Source organism: Podarcis gaigeae (genome assembly GCF_964106915.1).
Source record: "Podarcis gaigeae genome assembly, chromosome: Z".
NCBI classification, from domain to species: domain Eukaryota; kingdom Metazoa; phylum Chordata; class Lepidosauria; order Squamata; family Lacertidae; genus Podarcis; species Podarcis gaigeae.
Window position 1 is genome coordinate 6,963,764 of NC_139691.1, and position 22,474 is coordinate 6,986,237.

At 42.9% G+C, this 22,474-nt stretch overlaps 1 long non-coding RNA gene across 2 annotated transcripts in view; it reads right to left on the bottom strand.

The window, feature by feature from the left end:
• Positions 1–1,231: 1,231 nt before the first annotated feature.
• LOC310836546 overlaps positions 1,232–22,474 on the bottom strand; it is a 48,055-nt gene continuing 26,812 nt past the window's right edge. The window contains exons 3-4 of one of the 2 annotated variants that reach the window (XR_014560129.1): positions 19,646–19,763; positions 1,232–1,413 (exon numbers count right to left, since the gene is read on the bottom strand). This is a non-coding gene — a long non-coding RNA (uncharacterized lncRNA). Of the gene's footprint in view, positions 1,414–19,352; positions 19,764–22,474 lie in introns of those variants that run through there. The other variant, XR_014560130.1, reaches the window with a different exon arrangement.

Sequence of the window (22,474 nt, forward strand, 5' to 3'; positions counted from 1 at the left end):
ATCGACCTTCTAATCACATGGTTTAAGAAACCTTTGTGTACTTTTACTTTGTCGTACCATAGGTACGAATGCCACCCGTACCTATTGTCATGACCCTCTAAGTCCAAGAGATCAGTGTTTTCCAATGTCATCCATTCCTTCAACCATACTAGGCAGGACGCCTCATAATATAAATTCATATTTGGCAAGGCAAAACTGCCTCTTTCTTTTTTTCTATTAATATTTTCAATTTAATTCTTGGCCTTTTCCTTGCCAGACGAATTTTGATAATGATTTTTGCCAATCTCTGAGTTGTCCTGTCCCTTTAATTACCGGAATTAATTACTGCAGAGCCGTGGCCATTGAAAGAAGCCCGAGATAGCCCCCCAGGGAATCTCAAGCAACACAGGGTTTTTTTAGAGGTTCAGCGAAGGCTACGCGGACCTCGGAACCCCAAGGGGCTATCTTGGGGGACGTGGCACCCAGCGGTGACGGTTGTGCTCTCCTGCTCTTCGGGTTTTAGAAATAAATCCAGAGATGGGATCGAGCTTCTAATGAAAGTGGCGAGCTTCCGAAAATTAAAAACCAATTTGGAATTATAATTGGCAGAGTCTACTTGACCATCGCATCAAAACTGAACTTATTAAAATTTAGAGAGCTGTGGGGCGCAAAAAAGGAGTCCGTCCCAGCAGCTGGGAGAAGATGGCGTATAGCAGAAGGTTGCAGGAAGGAGCGAGGAAATAAAGTATCTGCTGAGTGAGTGTTACTTATTAAGACCTCGATTATATTGTATAAAGTGTTGAGGCAACACTTTTATTTAAAATAACTTGTGGCGAGTGGAGTTAGAGGTTTCTCTCTGTCAGTACTGGTTGGAATTTGAACTGTCTGTGGCTTAAAATAATTTGATTCGTCATGCTCCGCCATTTTTAGATGAGAAAATTGTACTAGCCATGACTGGCTAAACATATTAAAGATCTGGATTAGTGACCCAATGCCGAACATGGGAAAATCTAAAAACATTCGACTGTAGCTCTTTATTGGGATTAACAATGGACTTGGGGGGGGGGCTTAAAACAGTGTTGGAGAAGGAGACTTTGGCATTTGGATTTATAACCCCCCCCCAGCATTGTTTCATGAGGAGGAAGACACTGGAAACTCTGTTCTTTAATGTTTTTGGAGTACGTGGCGCTTTTCTGAGGTCACCAGTGGTTTAAGCCAACAAGCGGTGGAAAAAAGAAGAATGCAAATTGGATCACAAAAATCTTCCTTTTTTATTCTTTCTCATATACAGCAGTTTGGATTCTCCACTCTTTGCTTCTTGCTGGCTTTCTTCGGATGAGATGGTGGGACAGACAAAGAAAACGAAAGTAACTGTATTGAAGGACCGTCATTTCTGTGTTTGCTGCCATCGCATCGGACAGGAGGGAATCCAACCTAAAAATAGAAAGCTTGGATTTGTGACCTCTGGGGGTTGTCAGAAAAATTACATAGGACAATTTAAGAGCCAAACAGTACTTTTGGGCAACAAATAAACAGCATGTCTGGGGGGAAATGGGAAAAAGGGAATAGGCACCCCAGGTGAAAGATGTCCTTCCTGGCAGGAGAATGGGAAAGAGGGCAAAGAGATTAGAGACTGTAATGGAGTGGTTATACCAGATTTAGATAGATCAATGAAAAGACGAGATGCAAATGAAGGTAAATTACCGAAAACATTCTTTGATATGGTTAATACATTGGGACTAATTGATATTTGGAGACTTAAAAACCCAACAACAAAACAGTTTACATTTTTCGCAAAACCAAATCAAAGTTCTAGTAGAATAGCTTATATATCGACCTCTAAGGAATTGATTCTGAGAGTTTCAAAAACAGATCTCCCCAAGAAATTCGTCAGACCATAATTCATTATATATGGAAATAATAATAATAATAATAATAATAATAATAATAATAATAAAAAATTTTATTTATCCCCACCCCCAGCCAAGGCTGGGCTCAGGGTGGCTAACAACCAATAATAAAAACAAGTTGAATGAATACAACTTAAAAACAAGATTAAAATACAATATTAAAACATTAAAATGCAGCCTCATCACAGGAGGAGAAACGAAAAAAGAAAGAGGGGGAGGGAATCAAATTGACTCCAAGCCAAAGGCCAGGCAGAACAACTCTATCTTACAGGCCCTGCGGAAAGAAATCAGATCCTGCAGGGCCCTGGTCTCATGAGACAGAGCGTTCCACCAGGCTGGAGCCAGAGTTGAAAAAGCCCTGGCTCTGGTTGAGGCTAATCTAACTTCCTTAGGGCCCGGGACCTCTAGGGTGTTGCTATTTATGGACCTTAAGGTCCTCTGTGGGACATACCGGGAGAGGCAGTCCCGTAAGTACGAGGGTCCTAGGCCGTGAAGGGCTTTAAAGGTCAAAACCAGCATCTTAAATCTGACCCTGTACTCCACCGGGAGCCAGTGCAGCTGGAAAAGCACTGGGTGAATATGCTCCCATGGCAGAGACCCCATGAGGAGCCTCGCTGCAGCATTCTGCACCCGCTGGAGTTTCTGGGACAGCTTCAAGGGCAGCCCCACATACAGCAAATTACAGTAGTCAAGCCTGGAGGTGATCGTCGCATGGATCACAGTGGCCAGGTCGGGGTGGGAAATGTAAGGGACCAAATGCTTGATGCAGAGAATGTGGAAAAATGTTGCCTTGGCTGTTGCTGTAACTTGCGCCTCCATGGAAAGGGAGGCATCAAGGATTACACCCAAACTCTTAACGGAAGGCAATGGCACTAATTGGGCCCCCACAAAAGGAGGGAGTTAAAAGGGAAAGACCCCTCAGCATTTAGATGGAGAATGAATGAGAATCTGTTTAATAACCAAAAGATAGTGCAAAAAGCCAATGAGATAATAGCAGAATATTTCAAATGGAATTTAAATAAAAGAACACCCATTGAAACAGTATGGGACGCAAGCAAAGCAGTGATGAGAGACTTTTTGATTCAAAAGAATAGTTTCCAGGAAAAAAAAGGAAGAGAGAAGAAAAAAGAAATTCTGGCTCATCTCATGGAGAATGAGAGAGTGCTAACAGTAAAACCAAAAGACAAGACAATAAAACATTAAAATATTGCAGACTCAGTTCTCCATGGTGTTGGGTCAGGAAGTTGAGTGGAAAATAAAGGCAATGAGACAAAAGAACGATTCGGCTAATAAAATCTGGGAGATTTTTGGCATGGCAATTAAAGGCATGACAAAATCAAAACACAATTTGTAAGATAAAAGAGGCAGATAAGATAATTGAAGACCCCAAGGAAATTAGAAAGCCTTTCCAGAGATTCTGGTTTATAAGGAGTTATATGCAAAAGACAGTAAGAGAATAGAAAAATATATACAAAACCACCAATTGCAACGAATTCCTACAAAAGAGAAAGAACAATTAAATCAGGAAATATCAGAACAAGAAATTGAGAAAGCAATAAGAAGAATGAAAATAGCAAAGGCTCCAGGCCCACATGGCATTTCTGCAAAATACTATAAAACAAAGTGAAAGCTTTCACAGATGATCTGGTCTTAACTTTGGAAGACCCAAAATATAGTGTAAAAGAGGCCTTAAAGAAAGTGGAAGTTTTTGGAAAGGTATCTGGGTTTAAACTCGATAAAATTAAAACAAAAATGCTAGTAAATAATATGAACAAAGAAGAAATAGAAGAACTACAAGCATCTCCAGGTATTATGGTGGTTAAAAATGTGAAATATCTGGGAATCTGGTTGACAACAAAAAATATTGATTTGTTCAAAGATAATTATGAGAGTACATGGAAGGAAATTAAGAAAGATCTAGATATATGGAGTAGATTGAAACTGTCATTCATGGGTAGAATATAAGTGATAAAGATGAATATCTTACCTAGAATGTTATTCCTATTCCTCTGTACCTGGTTTGACTGGTGCAGTCAGCTCACACACCACACACATTCCTACTGCGATTCCGAATCGACCAGGAGTAGTGCGTGGCGGGGGAAGGAAGGCTACTGTGACAGGTATGGTGGCAGGGTTTGCGCCCCGGGGTGGTGGATGAGAGAATACCACCACTCTTTTCTGGGGCTCACCTGGCATTTTTTTCCTATAGTAAGTAAAAAAGCCCAAGGCAGGAAGTGTGTCGCTGTAGCAAAGAGCCAAAGGGAAACCTGACCTTATATCCTTTCCCAGCTCTTGCCACCAGGTGCTGTGAGTTACCAGTTGGCCTCACCTGTGCAGCCATGCCTTGCCTCTTCAGAACAAACTTAGGAAAGCCCCAGTCCTGCGAAGCCCTACTGGTCACAGGGCCTGGCTCCTTCATGCACTCCTGACAATAAGATGGGAGACACCTGGCTTGCTAGTAGTAAAAGGATTTCAGTAGTAATAAAAGGATGTGAGCAGGATCTACGAATCTTAGTAGACCACAAACTTAACGTGAGTCAGGTATGATCCAGCAGCAAAAAAGAAAAAAGAAAAGCTAGTGTTATTATAGACTGCATCAACAGAAGTATAATTTCCAGTTTAAGGGAAGTAACAGTCTCACTCTATTCTGTCTTGTTCAGACTCCACCTGGAATACCATGTTCAGTTCTAGGCACGGCAATTTAAGAAGGATGTTGACAAGCTGGAACGTGTGCAGAGGAGGGCAACAAAGATGATCAAGGGCCTGGAAACCAAGCCTTATGAGCATCAGTTGAGGGAGCTGTTTAGCCTGGATAAGAGGAGACTGAAAGGCATTAAGAGATCCATCTTCAATATCTCATGGGCTGCCACATGGAATATGAAGCAGGCTTGTTTTCTCCTGCTTTGGAGGTTAGGACCTGAATAAATGGTTTCAAGTTACAAGAAAGAAGATTCTGACTAAGTTTCAGGAAGAACTTTCTGACAGTAAGAGCTGTTTGACAGTGGAATAGTCTCCCTCAGGAGGTTGTGGACTCTCTTTCATTGGAGATTTTTAAGCAGAGGTTAGTTGGAATCTCATGGACACTTTAGTCGAGATTCTTGTATCACAGCGGGTTGGACTGGATGACTCTTGGGTCCCTTCCAATACTGCAATTCTATGATTAATCAGATCTAGTTGGGTCACTGGACTGTTACCATAGCAACTGAACTTTCACCTGCATCATCATGGGATGATTTACAATCATGAAGAAAATTAACCCCTTCTAGTTACTCTGTTTTGCACCTGTTATTTTTTGTACCTCAAACCTAGCCTGTGTACTGTTTTGATTTACACATCAAAGCCTTTAGCCACACTAACTGAGGACTAATGGGAGGTGGAATCAAACCACATAAGGAGGACCCAGAAGTTCTTCCTTTCAGTGCCTGGCACCTTCCCTCTGTGCATTGCAGATCTCTCCCTTCACCTTCCCAGCAGCACACTCTGCTCAACTCTTTTGTCAAGCATCTCAGCTGTGTTTCTGCCTCCTTTGCTTCTTCTCCCTAATAGTCAGTGCCACATGGAAGCCCAAATTGGCATGATGTTGATTATGCAAGAGTGGGTTCTTAACACCTCTAATCAGCTGATAATCCAATAACCTTCTCAGCTAACATGCACTTGCCACATCCTGATGGCTGAGAGAGAGCAGGGACAATCCCATCAGGCTACTAATTATCACCTGGCAGCTGTAAAAGTGAGCATCAGGTGGGGAAGCAAGGAGAATCCAGTCCTGGATTATAAACCATGTGTCAGGTATTCTCTCCTATACCATTTATCTGCTACCCATATATATATATATATATATATATATATATATATATATATATGACAATGAAGATGCTTAGCATGCAGAAGGTCTCAGAACCAATTCCCTGTATCGCCTGTTAAATTAATCTGCTCATGCAGTGAATGGAGGAGGGGAAATTCTTCCTGAATCACTGGAGCAGCATTCTCAGTCAGAGGAGAGAGTTATAGTGCTGGATGGACAAATAGTCTGGCCTAGTGTACAGGAGGCATTCTAAAATACCTGTAGAACTATTTGAATCTCAGCCTCCCATCAAGCCTTGTTAAAAGACAGCAGAAGGAAATGTTGCAACCTTTGGGGCTTTTTTGTTTAGAAAAACAGAAAGGGAGGGGGGAGATTGTGACCAACGAATGGAAACTAGGAGCTGGCTTTTTTGTGTGTCTTACTGTTATTGCAGTGCCACTAAACTATTTCTCAAAAGTGAGACATGCTCTCACCCACCCAAAGGCAGATGCCCCAGTTAGAAAAAACATACTCAATCAAAGAAATAGACCAAGAAGTACATAGCACACAGGCCAATTTTCCAGTTGACGCACAGGGCACTTTAATATCCAGGTTCTTGACGGGGAAAATGTCATTGAGGATTCCATTTCTGTAAAGCAGAAGTGTAATATTTTCCTAATGCTAAATAGAAGGAAGAAGGGCTATGCTGGCAGAGGGAAAGGTTATGGCGGTAGCATGAAACGCTACCCCCTGCAATGCATGAAGCATAGCTAAATAATCCCTGTCAGGTGACCAATCCAACCTCTCTTTATAAACCTCCACTGGAATGGACAACCACCTCCCAAGGTTGTCCATTTCACTGTCAAACAGCTCTTACCATCACAAAGTTCTTCCTGAAGTTTAGTCAGAATCTGCTTTCTTGTAATTTGAAATCAGTGCAGGGCAGGCTATTCTGGTATAAATGAATACATCAGACAGTAGAGAATGGATGAGAAAGTTAAGACCCTCCAGATGTCGCGGAACTCCAAACCCCATCATCCCTGACCACTAGCCACATTGAATGGGGCTGATGCAGAATTGGAGTCCCACAACATCTGAAGGGCCACAGGCTCCACAAACTCTGCAAGAGAACCTTCAGTAATGTGGAACGCCCTCCCACCGGATGTCAAAGAGAAAAATAACTACCAGACTTTTAGAAGACATCTGTAGGCAGCCCTGTTTGGGGAAGCTTTTAATGTTTAATAGACTATTGTATTTTAATATTCTGCTGAAAGCTGCCCAGGTGGGTGGGGTATAAATAATAACAATAATAATTAATTATTGTTATTAATTAATTAATTAATTAATTATTGTTATTAACTTATTATTATTATTATTATTTAATGGGATATAATCCTCATGATAAGAAGAGTGACACTCCACATTTGTGCCTGTATCAGTGTGTGAAATGTTGGAGAGTGTGAGTTGCTATGCCTGACATCTTGTCTAGGGATGTTTTGATTCCCAAGCAGCAAAAATGAGAGATTTATCTAGCACCCAGTATGATCATAATCGTTCATGACTGGTGGTGAACTGCATTCATCCAGGTGTGCCACTGCTTTTATCTATGATATGAATCCTCTCTTCTGTCTACTGGCAATGCCACATCTAATACATTTAAAAAAAAATAGATTTGCCATCTTTGCTACTGCATTACATTAGTGGCTTACAGCATAATTCTATTAATTGTGTTGATATTGTTTTTTAGAATTGTGTTGATTTTTAATTTTTTTTAGTCACTTAGAGTGCAAACCTCTTAAAAAAAATAGCAGGTCACATAAGGCAGGTAGAAGAAGCTGACCAAATGATTCCTCACTGGAGTGTAGGTTTGGGGAGATGCTAATGAGAAATGAGGGGTGTGGGACAGAATGCCAGTGATGAGATGCTTTGACTCTGTGGTGAGAAGCAAGAAGATGAGTGAAGTTGCTGTTTACTTAGAGATATATAGTTATGGAAAGAGGCTGGAACGATTGCTGACATGCTGTTTTGCTGAGCATTAAGATTTTTTAAATGCAGCTGAGCAAAATCTAAAAGCCCTTTCTGAGGTCGACTGAGGTCATCCATAATCTGTATTTCCTCAGTCCCAGGAATCATATTCTTCCCTCTCCATCTGGCCCTCGGGATTCTTCCAAAGCCACACACCTTCCCCAGGTAAACCTCTGACTAGCCCTTATTTGCAGCCTCCTTTTTGCCTGCCTGGAATGCGTCACTGAACTCAGATAATATTGCAGGATCACCTTACCCCATGTACACGCAGTCTGCAGAACTGTTACAAGTGCTGTGTAATACTCATTCCACACGTGTAATAAATCAGTCTTTCAGTGTGGCAGCACCTACACTTTGGATTCTCTGCCTTTGGGTACCAGGCAATTGCCTTCACTGTATTTCTTTTGGCACCTGCTTAGAACATTATTTTTTCTTAGGCATGACTATCCAGACATGCAGAAGTTACATGCGTTTCATAATTTCCTCTGTGCAATGTGGCAAAGAAAATGAATATGCCATCATAACATTTCCCCTCGCTTGATGTGGTAAGCTGTAACTTATTGTTCCACCTGAGTGGCACTCGCATTTGTGCCATATATCCTCTCGTGTTGATGTAGGTGTTAGACTTGTAGTGAGTGTGTAATGCCTTTGCGTTCTAGTCCAGAAATTCCTTCTTCTGTTGGTGTTGTTCTCTATGTAACTTGGACAGAAAACTGTTCTGCATCTCTTCCCCCACAATTTATTTAACCAGGGTTGCTCTCTATTGTGTGTTACACAAGAACCCAGTAGGAGACAGCTCTGTACCTCTGTATCTCTTCAGTATTTCCCAGAAGTGTGTGAAATGCAGAATTTCCATTTGTGATCTTCTGGGTTTGGAGGGGATGGGATGATGAATCCCATCTTTTGTAGTGGATCAATGTGAAAAATCCCTTTTCTGAATAAAGTGAATTGGATAAGGGTCTGAAATACATCTGCCTCTGTGGACAACCTGCCCCCACCCCCACATAGAAGGTCAAAAACTGGATTTCTTTTCTCCTAGGGTCTGAGTGAGATTTTAAAGAGAGGGGCAATAATGTCATTATTATAATGTCATTATTTTCCTTGTTCTGGAGTGAATTGAGGAAGTTGATGGAATTAATGTTTGCTTTTATTTCATGCACTAGCCCCCAGACAATAGTGATTTATTTGCAGTGCCATTTTGCATAATTTCTGAGCTGGCTAAAGAGCTTCCTGCTTTTCTTTTGGTAATGGGTCAGTTGAGAATGTGTAAATCAGGGTACAAGAAGACCAAATACTATCTGTTACAGTAAGATGCAAATGGAAGGGAAGTGTTTACAGTGGTACCTCGGGTTAAGTACTTAATTTGTTCCGGAGGTCCGTACTTAACCTGAAACTGTTCTTAACCTGAAGCACCATTTTAGCTAATGGGGCCTCCTGCTGCTGCCGCACCACCAGAGTATGATTTCTGTTCTCATCCTGAAACAAGGTTCTTAACCTGAAGCACTATTTCTGGGTTAGCCGGGTCTGTAACCTGAAGTGTATGGAACCTGAAGTGTATGGAACCTGAGGTACCACTGTACTAGATTATCTCAGGACAAGCATGAGAAGTGTAACGTATGCTCCTGATACTTCTGGGGACAGAGTTCTTAATCACATTTATTCTGAAATAATTAGTTTGAAAGTTCGTTAAGGAGCAGGCCGTTCAAACAGCTTTCTCCACACCCACCCACATCCTTTCTCCTATAGCTGAAAATGAAATGTTCTAGCAATATGTCACAACTTCTATAGCCTACATATAGTAGGGCTATTTAAAATGAGAGTCATCATAGTGATTCAGAGTTAAAAGTCGGTGAGTCAGCAAATGTGTGCTCGTTTTTTGCTTTTCAAAATATGGCAACCCTACTGCCACTTCTCATTCTGATCTGACTAGCTCTACCATGGTGGCTTCCTAATATTGCTGTAAATGTGTATTCCAAAATTGTCCAGGTCGGAAAGTTAAAAGGAAGGTTTCCAATATTTGATACGGGTGGCGCTGTGGGTTAAACCACAGAGCCTAGGACTTGCTGATCAGAAGGTTGGCGGTTCGAATCCCCATGATGGGGTGAGCTCCCATTGCTCGGTCCCTGCTCCTGCCAACCTAGCAGTTCGATAGCACGTCAAAGTGCAAGTAGATAAATAGGTACCGCTCCGGCAGGAAGGTAAACGGCCTTTCCGTGCACTGCTCTGGTTCGCCAGAAGCTGCTTAGTCATGCTGGCCACATGACCTGGAAGCTGTACGCCGGCCTCCTCGGCCAATAAAGCGAGATGAGCGCCACAACCCCAGAGTCGGTCACGACTGGACCTAATGGTCAGGGGTCCCTTTACCTTTACCTTTAAGGTAAAAAAATAAATAAGGTAAAGGATCTCTGGACGGTTAAGTCGAGTTAAAGGCAACTATGGCGTTGCGGCACTCATCTCGTTTTCAGGCTGAGGGAGCTGGTGTTTGTCCACAGACAGCTTTCAGGGTCATGCGGCCAGCATGACTAAACTGTTTCTGGTGCAATGGGACACTGTGATGAGTGTGATAGTGCTCGGAAATGCTGTTTACCTTCCCACCGCAGCGGTACCTATTTATCTACTTTAGCTGGTATGTTTTAGAACTGCTAGGTTGGAAGAAGCTGGGACCAAGCAGCGGGAGCTCACCCCATCATGTGGATTTGAACCGCCAACCTTCCAATCAGCAAGCTCAAGAGGCTCAGTGGTTTAGACCACAGTGCCATCTGCTCCCCTTATTTGATACTAGACAATAAGTAGGCATGATGGTATAGTTCCAAATTCAGAATTCCAAATCTACCTGCAAGGATTTTCTTGGTGTTGTTGAACCCGAAAGACATTTCCTAAACACATAGTTTATCTTTTGGAAATATGTTCCAGGTATAAAAACTGGCAGAGCTCTCAGAAAATATATAATTATGGGAATAATATTCATTTTGAAAGCATTCGCCCTTCCTGAAAGGGTAAGGTGTAATGACTCCCATCTGTCAATATCCAAATAAACCTCTTTCATTATTTTATTTATATTGACTGTTACTAGCTGAGTTATATCTCTTGGTATTAGCATTAGGATTTAATAGATTTGGGACAAATTCGGAATTGATATTACTTAAATGAATGAGCAAGAAATTTTTTTCCTATTGGCATCAATTCCAGCTTGTACCAATAAATAAAGTATCCTGGTATTTTACCAAAGGCATAAATTGTTTGCATTAACATAGGAATACTAGTATGAGGTTTCAAAATAAACAAGAGAATATCAGCTGCAAATAAAACCAATTTATATTCAACTGAATCATGGACTGCTCTGTAAATCTTGCAATGTTGTCTAATAGTGCAAGCCAAGGGTTCTAGGCAAATATTAAAAAGCATAATACCGTTCACTTTAACTCTAGATGTAGGTGAGTCATACAATAGTTTAATCCATTTTATAAAAAATAAATAAATCCAAATTTATTTAAAGCTACCTCTCTATACTGTTTATAAATTCTGTTGAAATTGCTTGTTTTTATGAAGTCTGTATGTTCACTCTTAATGACCAGTGCGTTTACTTGCTGGATTCTGTTTGCTAAGGTCACTGTTAAAATTTTTGTATCAACATTGATCAATGATATAGGCTGATAATTTGCACACTGAGTATGATCTTTCTCTGGTTTGGGTATGAATGTAATATAAGCTTGATTAAATGCCCTACCTTTAGCCAATGTTTTTTCTAGAAAAATAGGTGCCAGTACAACCATGAATTTGTTACAGTATGTGGCACACTTTTTAACCAATATAAAAGAGGTGCCAGTACTCCCTGAAAAAAGGCACTGCCTTTAGCAAATATCTCTTTATACAAATGTTGATGTTTTGGAGTTAATAGATCTATGTATGTCTTATACCATTCAAAAGGAAACCCATCCAATCCTGGTGTTCTACCATTTCTCATTTTAATAATTATTTCGTTAATTTCTGCTTCTGATACTGCTGCTATTAACAATTGTTTCTGTGAATCCTCTCAATACACTGGTACCTCTAGGTGTGGACTTACCGGTAATCCGTTTTGGGGTGCCATTCGCACCCTGCCCCAAAAAGTCCACAACTAGAGTGCCTCTTCTGTGCATGTGCGCGGCACGATTGAGCGCTTCTGCACATGTGTGAAGCGCGTAGATCGCTTCTGTGCATGCGCGCGTGGCAAACCCAGAAGTAAACATCAGGTTCATAAGATGAAAGTCCGTAACAAGAGCGGAACGCAACTAGAGGTACCACTGTATGGTATATTTATTTTGTTATAAACCTCTGTATCATCATAAGCTGCATAGTATTTGACATGTACTGGACTCTGAAGTCAAAACGAGCAAAGAACTATGTCCTGCAGATCAGCCACTCGTTGAGACAACACATTGTCTGCCAGTACTCGAGATTGAGATGATCAGTGAGGACCTCCACCTGGTGCTGTGCCCCTTTGAGAAAGTTCCTCCATGCTTTGAACAGATGCTACCTCAGCTGGGCGTGGACCAGTTGTTGGGGCAGCGTTATAAAGCTTGCTTGCCCTGAATTCCATCTACCTGGCCCTGCAGTCCCCCTTTGGGGCCTATCATCTACCCCACCTGGAGGACTCCTGCTGTTGCTGCTGTTGGGGATACTGCAATCTCCCCCCACTCTGAGGACTCCTGCTGCTACTGCTGCTGCTGTTGCAGGGACTGCCATCTCCCTGTGGGAATTTTAAAGAGGCAGGAGAGGAAATATTATTTATTAATATCCTTCCTAACTTGCACTAGTTTTAACATTCCCCTTTAAACGCACAGTGGGTAGCTGTTTGCAAGCTTGTTTAAACTTCTCAATATAGATTCCTGGTAAGATCCCTTATTTCCCTCTTAAAAGAATGAACATACAACAATCTTATTTAAAGTCATAAAAGAAGTTTACTCACAGCATCATCAGTTCACAGTTGGATCCCTGAAGGCAGACTTAGTTATGGATATATACATGTGAGTCTATCCCATATGGATAGACTTTGTTGACTGAAAGCCAACAGGACATCTCTAGCTAAAAAGCTGCTCCAACGACGAGAGGAAGTCAAAGAGTCTACTGTGTGCCTTGTGCTTTTGTTACCTGCACAGGTAAGGTCATGCCCACCTCTAGTCACATGCAAGAGGAAGGATGCCCAAGCCCAGGAGGAAACAGGAAGTTTTTGACTGGCTGGACCAAACATCCCCTTTGCATGTCCACTCTAGAAAAACAAGGAATGTGGTACTTGACTGCTACTTATCCCACACTCCCCTCTGAGGATTTGCAGGACTCCTGCTGCTGCAGTGGGGGGGATGGATGGCTGGTGGGGAGATGTTGGGGTGGGTGGGATGAGGGCATGGGCCAGCCCCCCATGTTAAAGTTGTTTTAAAGGGGATAGGGTTTGTAGTTGTATGGGAGTTGTCTCAATGTATAGTTGTTTTAGCTTGTATTGTATTGTAGCTTTTTTTGTTTTTTTGTTAAGTTTTTTTGTTTTAAGGGGGGAGGGCAGGGCTGCCTGAGAGTGGGACCCAGCCAACAGAATGGCTGGGGCAGATTCCACGAGGGGGGGACTCTTCAGCCCTCGGCCCACCTCCGGGTGTGGCAAGACCACCTTGCCAGGCCAATGAGATGGACCGGCTGCCTGGTGAGGCCTAGTCAGTGGCTCAGGGCACGCTGGAGGGGTCTGCCTCTGCACCGTTGGCCAAGCACTGCTCCCTGGCACCACTTGGGAGCAGGAGCCCAGCAGCCTTCATGACAGGGGGCGGGGTGAGTATCGGGGAGTAGGGCAACACTGAAAGGGAGTCTGCCCCCCCCCCCCAGCTGCAGCCTCTGAGCAACATTTGGATGGGGCCAGACAGGCCTTCCCTCCTCACTCTGCTTTGTGGGCTGGCTGCTTGTAGGGGGATCAGCCCCCCCCCCTGGGACCGTGGGGCAGAGCCTTCCCGTGAAGGAAGCAAGCACCACAGTGGCCTGTTTGCAGAGGTCAGAGGTTGAGGCAGAAAATGGCAGCCCCCAGGGGAGAAGCCTTACCCAACCCAACCCCGAGATTGCCACCACCCTCATCCTTGTGCGGCTGAGTCCCACAAGCCTGCAGGTTGCTGCTACTGCAGCTTGGAACACCCTCAAGTTTAAATTTTATGTCTTTTTTTATTTGATTTTCTTTACCTTTGATCTTTAACATTCATTCGACCTTATAATTCTTGATTTTCTTTTTTTAAAAAGCTTTTGATTTTTAACATTGATTGGGCACTACCATTTGATTCCAGAATGTGTGCGTGTGTGTGTCTATAGATAGATATGTAACAGAAATGACAAAGGGGCGCACATCTTTAAAGCTGTTAAATGTTACAAATATTATGCCTGAATGTATCCTTTCAACTTGACAGCTCAGGGAAGATACCTAGCTTTAAAAATCATATAAAATCAACCCCTTTGCCAGTTTCCTCCATTTCAACACTATTTGCTATTGGAAAAAGGACTCTTTTCCCTGCCCCCCCTCCCCAAGCTTGAAGACAAGTATTACACACCTCCTACTCCAGGAAGTGCCCAGAGGTGACAATTGCTGAGCTGATTGTTTGCCAAGGAAAACCTAATCCCATCACCAGACTTCGAGGTGTCCAGACATGCAAAGGAAGTTCTATTGTACGTTGGGTGGTGGGACTTCAGAGGTGTTTGCCTATGCTTATCTTATACCTGGGTCTTGCCCTGACATGTTTTGCCTATGCTAATCTGGACATGTTTGCCAAGGTTGAACTAGTGTAACCCCTGTCTACCCCTCCCCTTTGGTGATATGTCAGTGATGTAAAGATGAATTACCAATGATGCTGTATGAACTGTATTCTGGGATGTGGTTGGAAGTTTTAAAAGTCAATGTTGCCCCATGCTCTGGGTTCACTCGCTGCTATTGAACCTGTTGCACAACAATAAAGGATCTAAGTCTACTGACTGCTGTTTTGCTCCAAATTACTTGGCAGAAATTTCCTTCTTTTACTGACCGCATGGACCTGCGGGGGACTGGTACCCTAACAAGCTGGGCTGTTGAGTAGTCTCTCAACCCAGAATTTCCTTAAAAGATATAGATAGATATAGATAATATAGATATCCCATACACAAACATACCCCCTTCCCCCTACCCCTACCCCCTTTTTTCCTTTTCCTTTTTTCTCCTCAAATATACACATATTTGGCTATTATTATTTTAATTAAAAACAACCAATAACACCCCCCATTATTTCTTGCTTCTGCAACCGTTTCCCCTTTGCTTCTCAGGTTGCCATGGCAATGCTGCCAGCTTTTCAACCACATAGCCATAGGAACAAAGTCCAGCACCTCACTGCCCTACCTTCATTTTTCCTCTGAAGTGTCTTTCCTCTAGGCAGGCTCTACCAAAGCATGCCTGAAGGGGTCTAATCTACATGTTGGAGGTTAACCATACTCAGGCTGGTACATCTGAAAATAAGAAGCAGCCTTATTCTAAGTTGCACCATTGACTCATCTAGCTCAGGACTCGTCCATACTTCTGTCTGTCCCATGCCTAGAAAGCATAGGTTAGAGCAGTTTTCCCCTTGTCCTGCTCCTTTCCCAGGGAAAACCTACTCTTTAACTCTAAATAGGAGCAAACAGCAATCCGGAGGAAAACTGAATTGCCTTTTGCTCCAATTGAGCATGAAAGAGTGGTTTTCCTTGGGGGAAAGCAGCAAGACAAGAGGAAGTGTGGATGAACCCTCAGTCTTGTCTGTGCTGACTGGCAGCAGCTCTCCAGGATTTCAGACAGGGAATCCCTGGGAATGCCAAGAATTGATCCTGGGACCTTCTGCATGCAGGGCAGTTGCTCTACCACGAGCTACATTCCTTTCCAAATACAGTCATACCTTGGTTCTTGAACGCCTTGGTACTCATATGTTTCGGCTCCCGAACACCACAAACCTGGGAGTGAGTGTTCCGGTTTTCGAATGTTTTTCAGAAGCCGAATGTCCAATGCAGTTTCCACTTAAGTGCAGGAAGCTCCTGCAGCCAATCAGAAGCACACCTTGGTTTTCGAACAGTTTCAGGAGTCAAACAGACTCCCAGAATGGCTTAAGTTTGAGAACCAAGGTAAGACTGTATGTAAAAATAAAAATTGGAAGCTGCCTTATACTGAGTCAGACCATTGGTCCATCTAGCTCAGTACTCTCTGCCCTGACCTGCAGTGGCTCTCCATGGTTTCAGGCAGAAGATTTCCTCAGCCCTGCCCAGGGATTGAACCAGGGACCTTCTGTATACAAACCAGATGTTCTGCCACTGAGCTATGCCCTTTACCCCTTTTTCAATCAATCCTAATACACTTCGAACACATTGCAGATGACTATTTCCCACCCTCCTATCTCCTTTTGCTTTCCTTTCAAATAGTCTGCCAGGGCTACCAGCCTCAGTCAGTGCAACCAGTGGTGAAGGGTATTATGTGTTGGAATTCCTGCTCCGTGACTGCAGTCATGGGATTGTTGTCTTTCACATGATGTGGTATGTTTTGACTCCACAAAGTGGAAAGTGACGGAGACAGGATGTTTGTGTTATTGTGTTCCACGAAGTGGGACTATTGTCTTTTGTTCTTTCTCTTTGCTGTCTGATGCTAGAGAGAGAGGGAGCCATGTTGCAGTGCTCCGTGTGTGTTTATTTGTAAATAAAGTAGATTAGCCAAAATGCTGAGTTGATGAGGTCTGTTACGCAAGCTGCAAAGACTCTGCAGATCCCTAAGTGTGCCGGTGTGTTTTGGCATCGGTCGCTGTGATGCTCGGGCAGAAGAAAGCTACTGAAGCTCCCGAACGATCGACCAGGAGGGAGAGAGCGTGTCAGTTGGGCATGTGTCTCTGCCAGGGTCCTACTCGAGTGTAGGCTGAGCTCCTGACATTATCATCCAGCAAGATCTGGAGGACCACAGGCTCCCCATCCCTGATTTAGACTTCCATGCTTGTCCAGGAATTTTTAAGGGGCTACATTTGGTTTTTACTTGTTGTCTTTAATTTTTGTTAGTTTGAGATGGTTTATGTTTGGCATTTATTGTGTTTCCTTGTCTTTTTTCAATATTACACAGTGCAGTGGGAGTAGTTTATATGAAGAACAATTTAGAAATGCATTGTTTTGAGTTGGGCGGGCACGGTTTAGTCTGTACACCTGAGTCCTTTCAAATTCCTGGAACCAAGGCCAGGTTCTTGATAATGGCCCCCTAATTATGAATTGTTAAGGTAACAAAGGAAGTTGCTCAGTGCCAGAAGACAAATGGGTAGGGACCTCCTCCCTCAACTGGCTGGTAGTTAGAAGGACGAAAGCCAGAGCTGAGTGTGTCAGAGAGACCTAGTGACTAGAAGCAGGAGGCAGACAGAAGCCTGGGAGGTATAGAGACATGCTTGATTTCTGCTGGAATCCAAGCTATGGCTATGGAAGAAGCGAGACGTTGGGGTGTTAATGCTATGATTGGGATGTTAATGCCATTGCAGGCTCAGTTTGTATATGTGTTAATAAAACATATACAGTCATACCTCATGTCACGTTTGCTTCAGGTTGCGCGTTTTGAGGTTGTGTCCCACAGCAACCCGGAAGTACCAGAAAGGGTTACTTCCGGGTTTCGCCGCTCATGCATGTGCATGGGCGCAAAGTGACATCATGCGCATGCACAGAAGTGACGAATCGTAACCCTCGCGTCCACAGATGCGCAGACATGGGTTGTGTTCTTTTCAGGTTGCGAATGAGCCTCTGGAATGGATCCTGTTCGCAACCAGAGGTACCGTTGTTGTTGTTGTTGTTTAGTCGTTTAGTCGTGTCTGACTCTCCATGACCCCATGGACCAGAGCATGCCAGGCACTCCTGTCTTCCACTGCCTCCCACAGTTTGGTCAAACTCATGCTGGTAGCTTCGAGAACACTGTCCGACCATCTCGTCCTCTGTCGTCCCCTTCTCCTTGTGCCCTCCATCTTTCCCAACATCAGGGTCTTTTCCAGGGAGTCTTCTCTTCTCATGAGGTGGCCAAAGTATTGGAGCCTCAGCTTCAGGATCTATCCTTCCAGTGAGCACTCAGGGCTAATTTCCTTAAGAATGGACAGGTTTGATCTTCTTGCAGTCCATGGGACTCTCAAGAGTCTCCTCCAGCACCATAATTCAAAAGCATCAATTCTTCGGCGATCAGCCTTCTTTATGGTCCAGCTCTCACTTCCATACATCACTACCGGGAAAACCATAGCTTTAACTATACCAGAGGTACCACTGTATTCTAAACCAGGGGTCAGCAAACTTTTTCAGCAGGGGGCTGGTCCACTGTTCCTCAGACCTTGTGGGAGGCCAGACTATATTTGGGGATGGGGTGGATGAATTCCTATGCCCCCCAAATAACCCAGAGATGCATTTTAAATAAAAGGACACATTCTACTCATGTAAAAACATGCTGATTCCCAGACTGTCCGTGGGTCAGACTGAAAAGGTGACTGGGCCAGATCTGCCCCCCAGGGCTTAGTTTGTCTGCCCATGTTCTAAAGACACCAAGTCCCTGCTGTCCCTCATTCCAAGGAAACCAAACCCTGAGTAAGCACCTGGAACCCCTGGAGTTGGGTTGCCATATGTCCAGGGAAACCCAAGCATGTCCTCTTTTGGGGAGCAAACATGCCCATTTTTACATTTTAAAGGAAATGTCCAGGTTTGGGTTGGGGGGAAATGTCTTGGGATTGGGTGGCTCAGGCTCAGCCTGCTCTGCATGCCATGACCGCTGCCAGCCTGAGCCAGGGAAAGGGGCATGAGGGCACAGCAGTGCCCCCACGTGCCTTTCTCCGGCTCGTGCTGGCTACGGCTTGAGCTGTGCTCTTTTTTGCTCTTCAAGATATGGCAAGCTACCCTGGAGTCTCGCACCGCTCAGAGTGGCATGCAATAATGTAGTATTTGATCAATTTGAACTGCCGAAATTGCCTTTTTACAAGTGCCACATAATGGCTGCATTCCAACATGGGGTTTATTGAGTTTTCCTGATTATAATGCTAGCACTTCTGTCCTGATTTCTAATGCTCCTTTTACACTGCAGTACCTGTTGGGTTACAGAACTGCAACTTTTTAATCAATATATCAGCACATAGTGCTAAGTTTTAAACAGCAAAAAATAACTGTATGCGAGGACATAGCCCCAAATTTTGCCCATGAAATTGCAGTGTAAAACTCCTACAATTTTCTGAGTTAATGCAGTTGCAAATTGACTTTTTTCTGGAAACAATTAGCAGGGAAATGAGTGCTAAACTTCCGCTAGATTTCCAGAAGTGACCTTTACATAATGTGAAAAATCACATAAAATGTGGAAATTATCTGGTATGGAAATATCAGGAAAATGTAGTAAATTATTTTCTTTATGTAGCAAAATCTCATTCCATATTTGTGAGAGCTCAGTTCTTTGGTATGGGAGCAATTGTGCTTGGGAACTCCTAGGCAGTTGCCCTGATTTACTGTTTTAGATACTTGCTAAAACCCTTTTTGGTTCAGCAAGCCTATCAAGACATATAATTTAGTCACCTATATCTGTTTTAGCTTTGCATTATCTCTAAGCTTTCTTTGTGCACAGCTGGGGAAACTGTTTTATCAAGACTGTATATATATTTTTACATAAATTTTACCATAGATATAAGAGAGAGGGAGAGAGAAGAAAATACAAATTGTTACAGACATACAAACTTGCTTGATAGTTTTGGTTAAAAGACAAAGCAGCCCAATATATATATTTATGTTTTGATGACATCTTCAGATTAGTTAGCGGGGCTGTTCTTAGAGATTATGGCTGGTACAAAATACTACTGGAACATAGGAAGCTGACCTGTACCAAGTCAGAATATTGAATCCATCTCAGTACTGGCTGCCTGCATTAGGGGCAGCAGATGTGGGGCCCTCAGTGGTGTTGTTGTTGTTACAGTGGTACCTCGGAAGTCAAATGGTATCCAGAAGTTGGTTCGACTTCCAAAATGTTCGGAAACCAAGGCGCAGCTTCCGATTGGTGGCCATCTTCCAAGGGAGTCCATTCTGCTGACAAACCACTCCTACTGTCAGGGTCAGGGATACAGAGGCAAAGGGATGGTGGGGATCTCCCTCCCTTCTCCTGTAGCTGAAGATAGGGAAGATAGGAGGAGCCAGAGTGATCAACTCCATCATGGAGAAAGACTGAAATTCTTCATCTGTTATCGCAGTGACTGGGTAAATCTAAATTAAAAGCTTTCTTGTTTTCTCCTGGCTCCTTGAAACCATCAGGAGGGGAGGGAGAGAATTCCTCAAGCCTGACACTTACCCTTAGAACATTTGTAACAGAATAGCTCAAGGTGGTGGGTTCAAGCCCCACGCTAGACAAAAATATTCCTTGCAGGGGGTTTGATTGGATGACCCTTGTGGTCCAAATTCTATAATTCTTTGATTCTATGATATTTCTCAATCTCCTTTTCACCAGACGAAACATACCCAACTCCCTCAACTTTTCCTCATAAGGCTTGGTTTACAGACCCCTGATCATCTGGGTTGCCCTCCTCTGCACACATTCCTTCTTAAACTGTGGTGCCCAGAACTGGACACAGTATTCCAGATGTGGTCTGACCAAGGCAAACTAAAGTGGGACTATTACTTTCCTTAAACAACTGACGCCCTGTATTAATTTCTCCCTTTAAAGCCATTCAAACTGATGGCATCTTGTGGTCGTGAAACACAGTATCTAACTATGTGCTATGTGAAGAAGTTCTTCCCTTTGTCTGTCCTGAATCTTCCAACATTTTCCTTCATTGGATGATGCCTGGTTATAAGGGAGCCCTATCTACATTCTTCACACCATGAATAATTTTGGACAATTCTATCCCCTCCCTTACTCACCTTTTTTCTAAACTATAAAGCCCCAAATACTGGAATCTTTCCTCATTAAGTGATAATGGTGTATCAATAAGGTCATAGGAAAACTTTCCAAGTTGGTCACCAGCATTTGTAGCAAATTCTACAGCTTTAACTATGTGCTGTGTGAAGGGGTTGTTCCTACTGCCTGACCTGAATCTCATTCAGTTTCACTGGATGATCCCAGGTTCTAGTCTTATATGAGAGAGAGAGAGAGAGAGAGAGAGAGAGAGAGAGAGAGAGAGAGAGAATCCTCTCTCTAGCCACTTTCTTCACAACATGCATAATTTTATACATTTCTATCATGCCCTCACTCTTACTTACACCTAAACTTTGTAGGGAAGCTCCTCCAACCCCTTGATAATTTTGGCTGCCCTTTTCTGAACCTTTTCCTGCTTCTAAAATATCATTTTTAAGGTATTATTTGAGTAAAGCTTTTTAATCAGGTAAAGTAACCTGGGGTCTAAGCCCAGTGACTCCAGTTTGGACCATAACAGCCCCCTGTCAACTGAGTCAAAAGCAGCCTTAAGATCTAAAAAGGCCACAAATAGGTCTTCTTTATGGTGCCACATGTACTTGGCAGCAAAATGGGATAACACTACAGGTTAAGTACTTAATTCGTTCTGGAAGTCCGTTCTTAACCTGAAACTGTTCTTAACCTGAAGCACCACTTTAGCTAATGGGGCTTCCTGCTGCTGCCGCACCAACGGAGCACGATTTCTGTTCTCATCCTGAAGCAAAGTTCTTAACCTGAAGCACTATTTCTGGGTTAGCAGAGTCTGTAACCTGAAGTACATGTAACCTGAAGCGTATGTAACCTGAGGTACCACTGTATACAGTTAGGATTTCCCTGATCTAAACCCTGCCTGCTCTGGGCCTATGCCCACTTGGTGGAAACTCTAGTGCACATGGCCCTTAAATGTAAAATATATGATCTCCGCCATCAATTTCTAGAACATCTATGTATTCCAACATGGAAACCAAAGACAGAGGTTATACGCTTCTTATTACAGGGCGGAGACCAGGAGCTCACCAAGACAGTAGCTAAGTTCCTCTATTCGATTTTTTTGTCGCCAAAGTACACTACAGGATCCTACCCTTGCTGGAAACCCACAGAGGATGAAACAGATTGCTCGCCTCTTCTTCCCTTTGGCGGGTGGCTGTGCTGTTGGGGTGGTGACGGGATTGCACTGGCTTATTTATTCTTAATGTATTCTGAATGTTTCTATGTGATGCCAATAAAGGTTACTTGACTTGATTTTTTAGGTGCAGTGACCAGAGGTATACACAGTATTCCAAGTGTCATCTCTCCATAGATTTTTATTAAGGCATTTTAATACTGAGTTTTCTTTTTGCTGAATCCTTCAAACAAAAACTAAGCAAAAAACCCCAAAAATTTAAAAAATGGAACAGTAGCTTGATTATGAAGGACAAAAATGGAGCCAACTCATTTTCTTTCAATTGCAGACAGCTAATGTCTTCCTGGGAATATAGCAGAAGAAGCCTTTTGTTGTAATTTTTGAAACCAACTTTTGCTTTTGGTGTTACATGATTGAAATTTGGCTTTGAAGCATGAATTGCTTGAGTTTTTCTTCCCCCAGTGGCCGATTGTTTGATTTTACACATTATTTATTCAATTGTTTATATCCTTCCTTTCCACTTGAAAATCCACAAGGAAGCTAACAACTTGATTTAAAAATCACAAACACAGGCATACACCAATAATTAGAACAACAAAGAAATCAAAATGGTATTGACAGCAAGACAATAAGTCTACGGAATTGACTACAGTCAATTCCAGATTACGTGCATACTGAGCATGCATCCTGATCTGCTTGCACAAAGTTTGCAGAGAGATTAAATGACACCAGCTATTTATTGA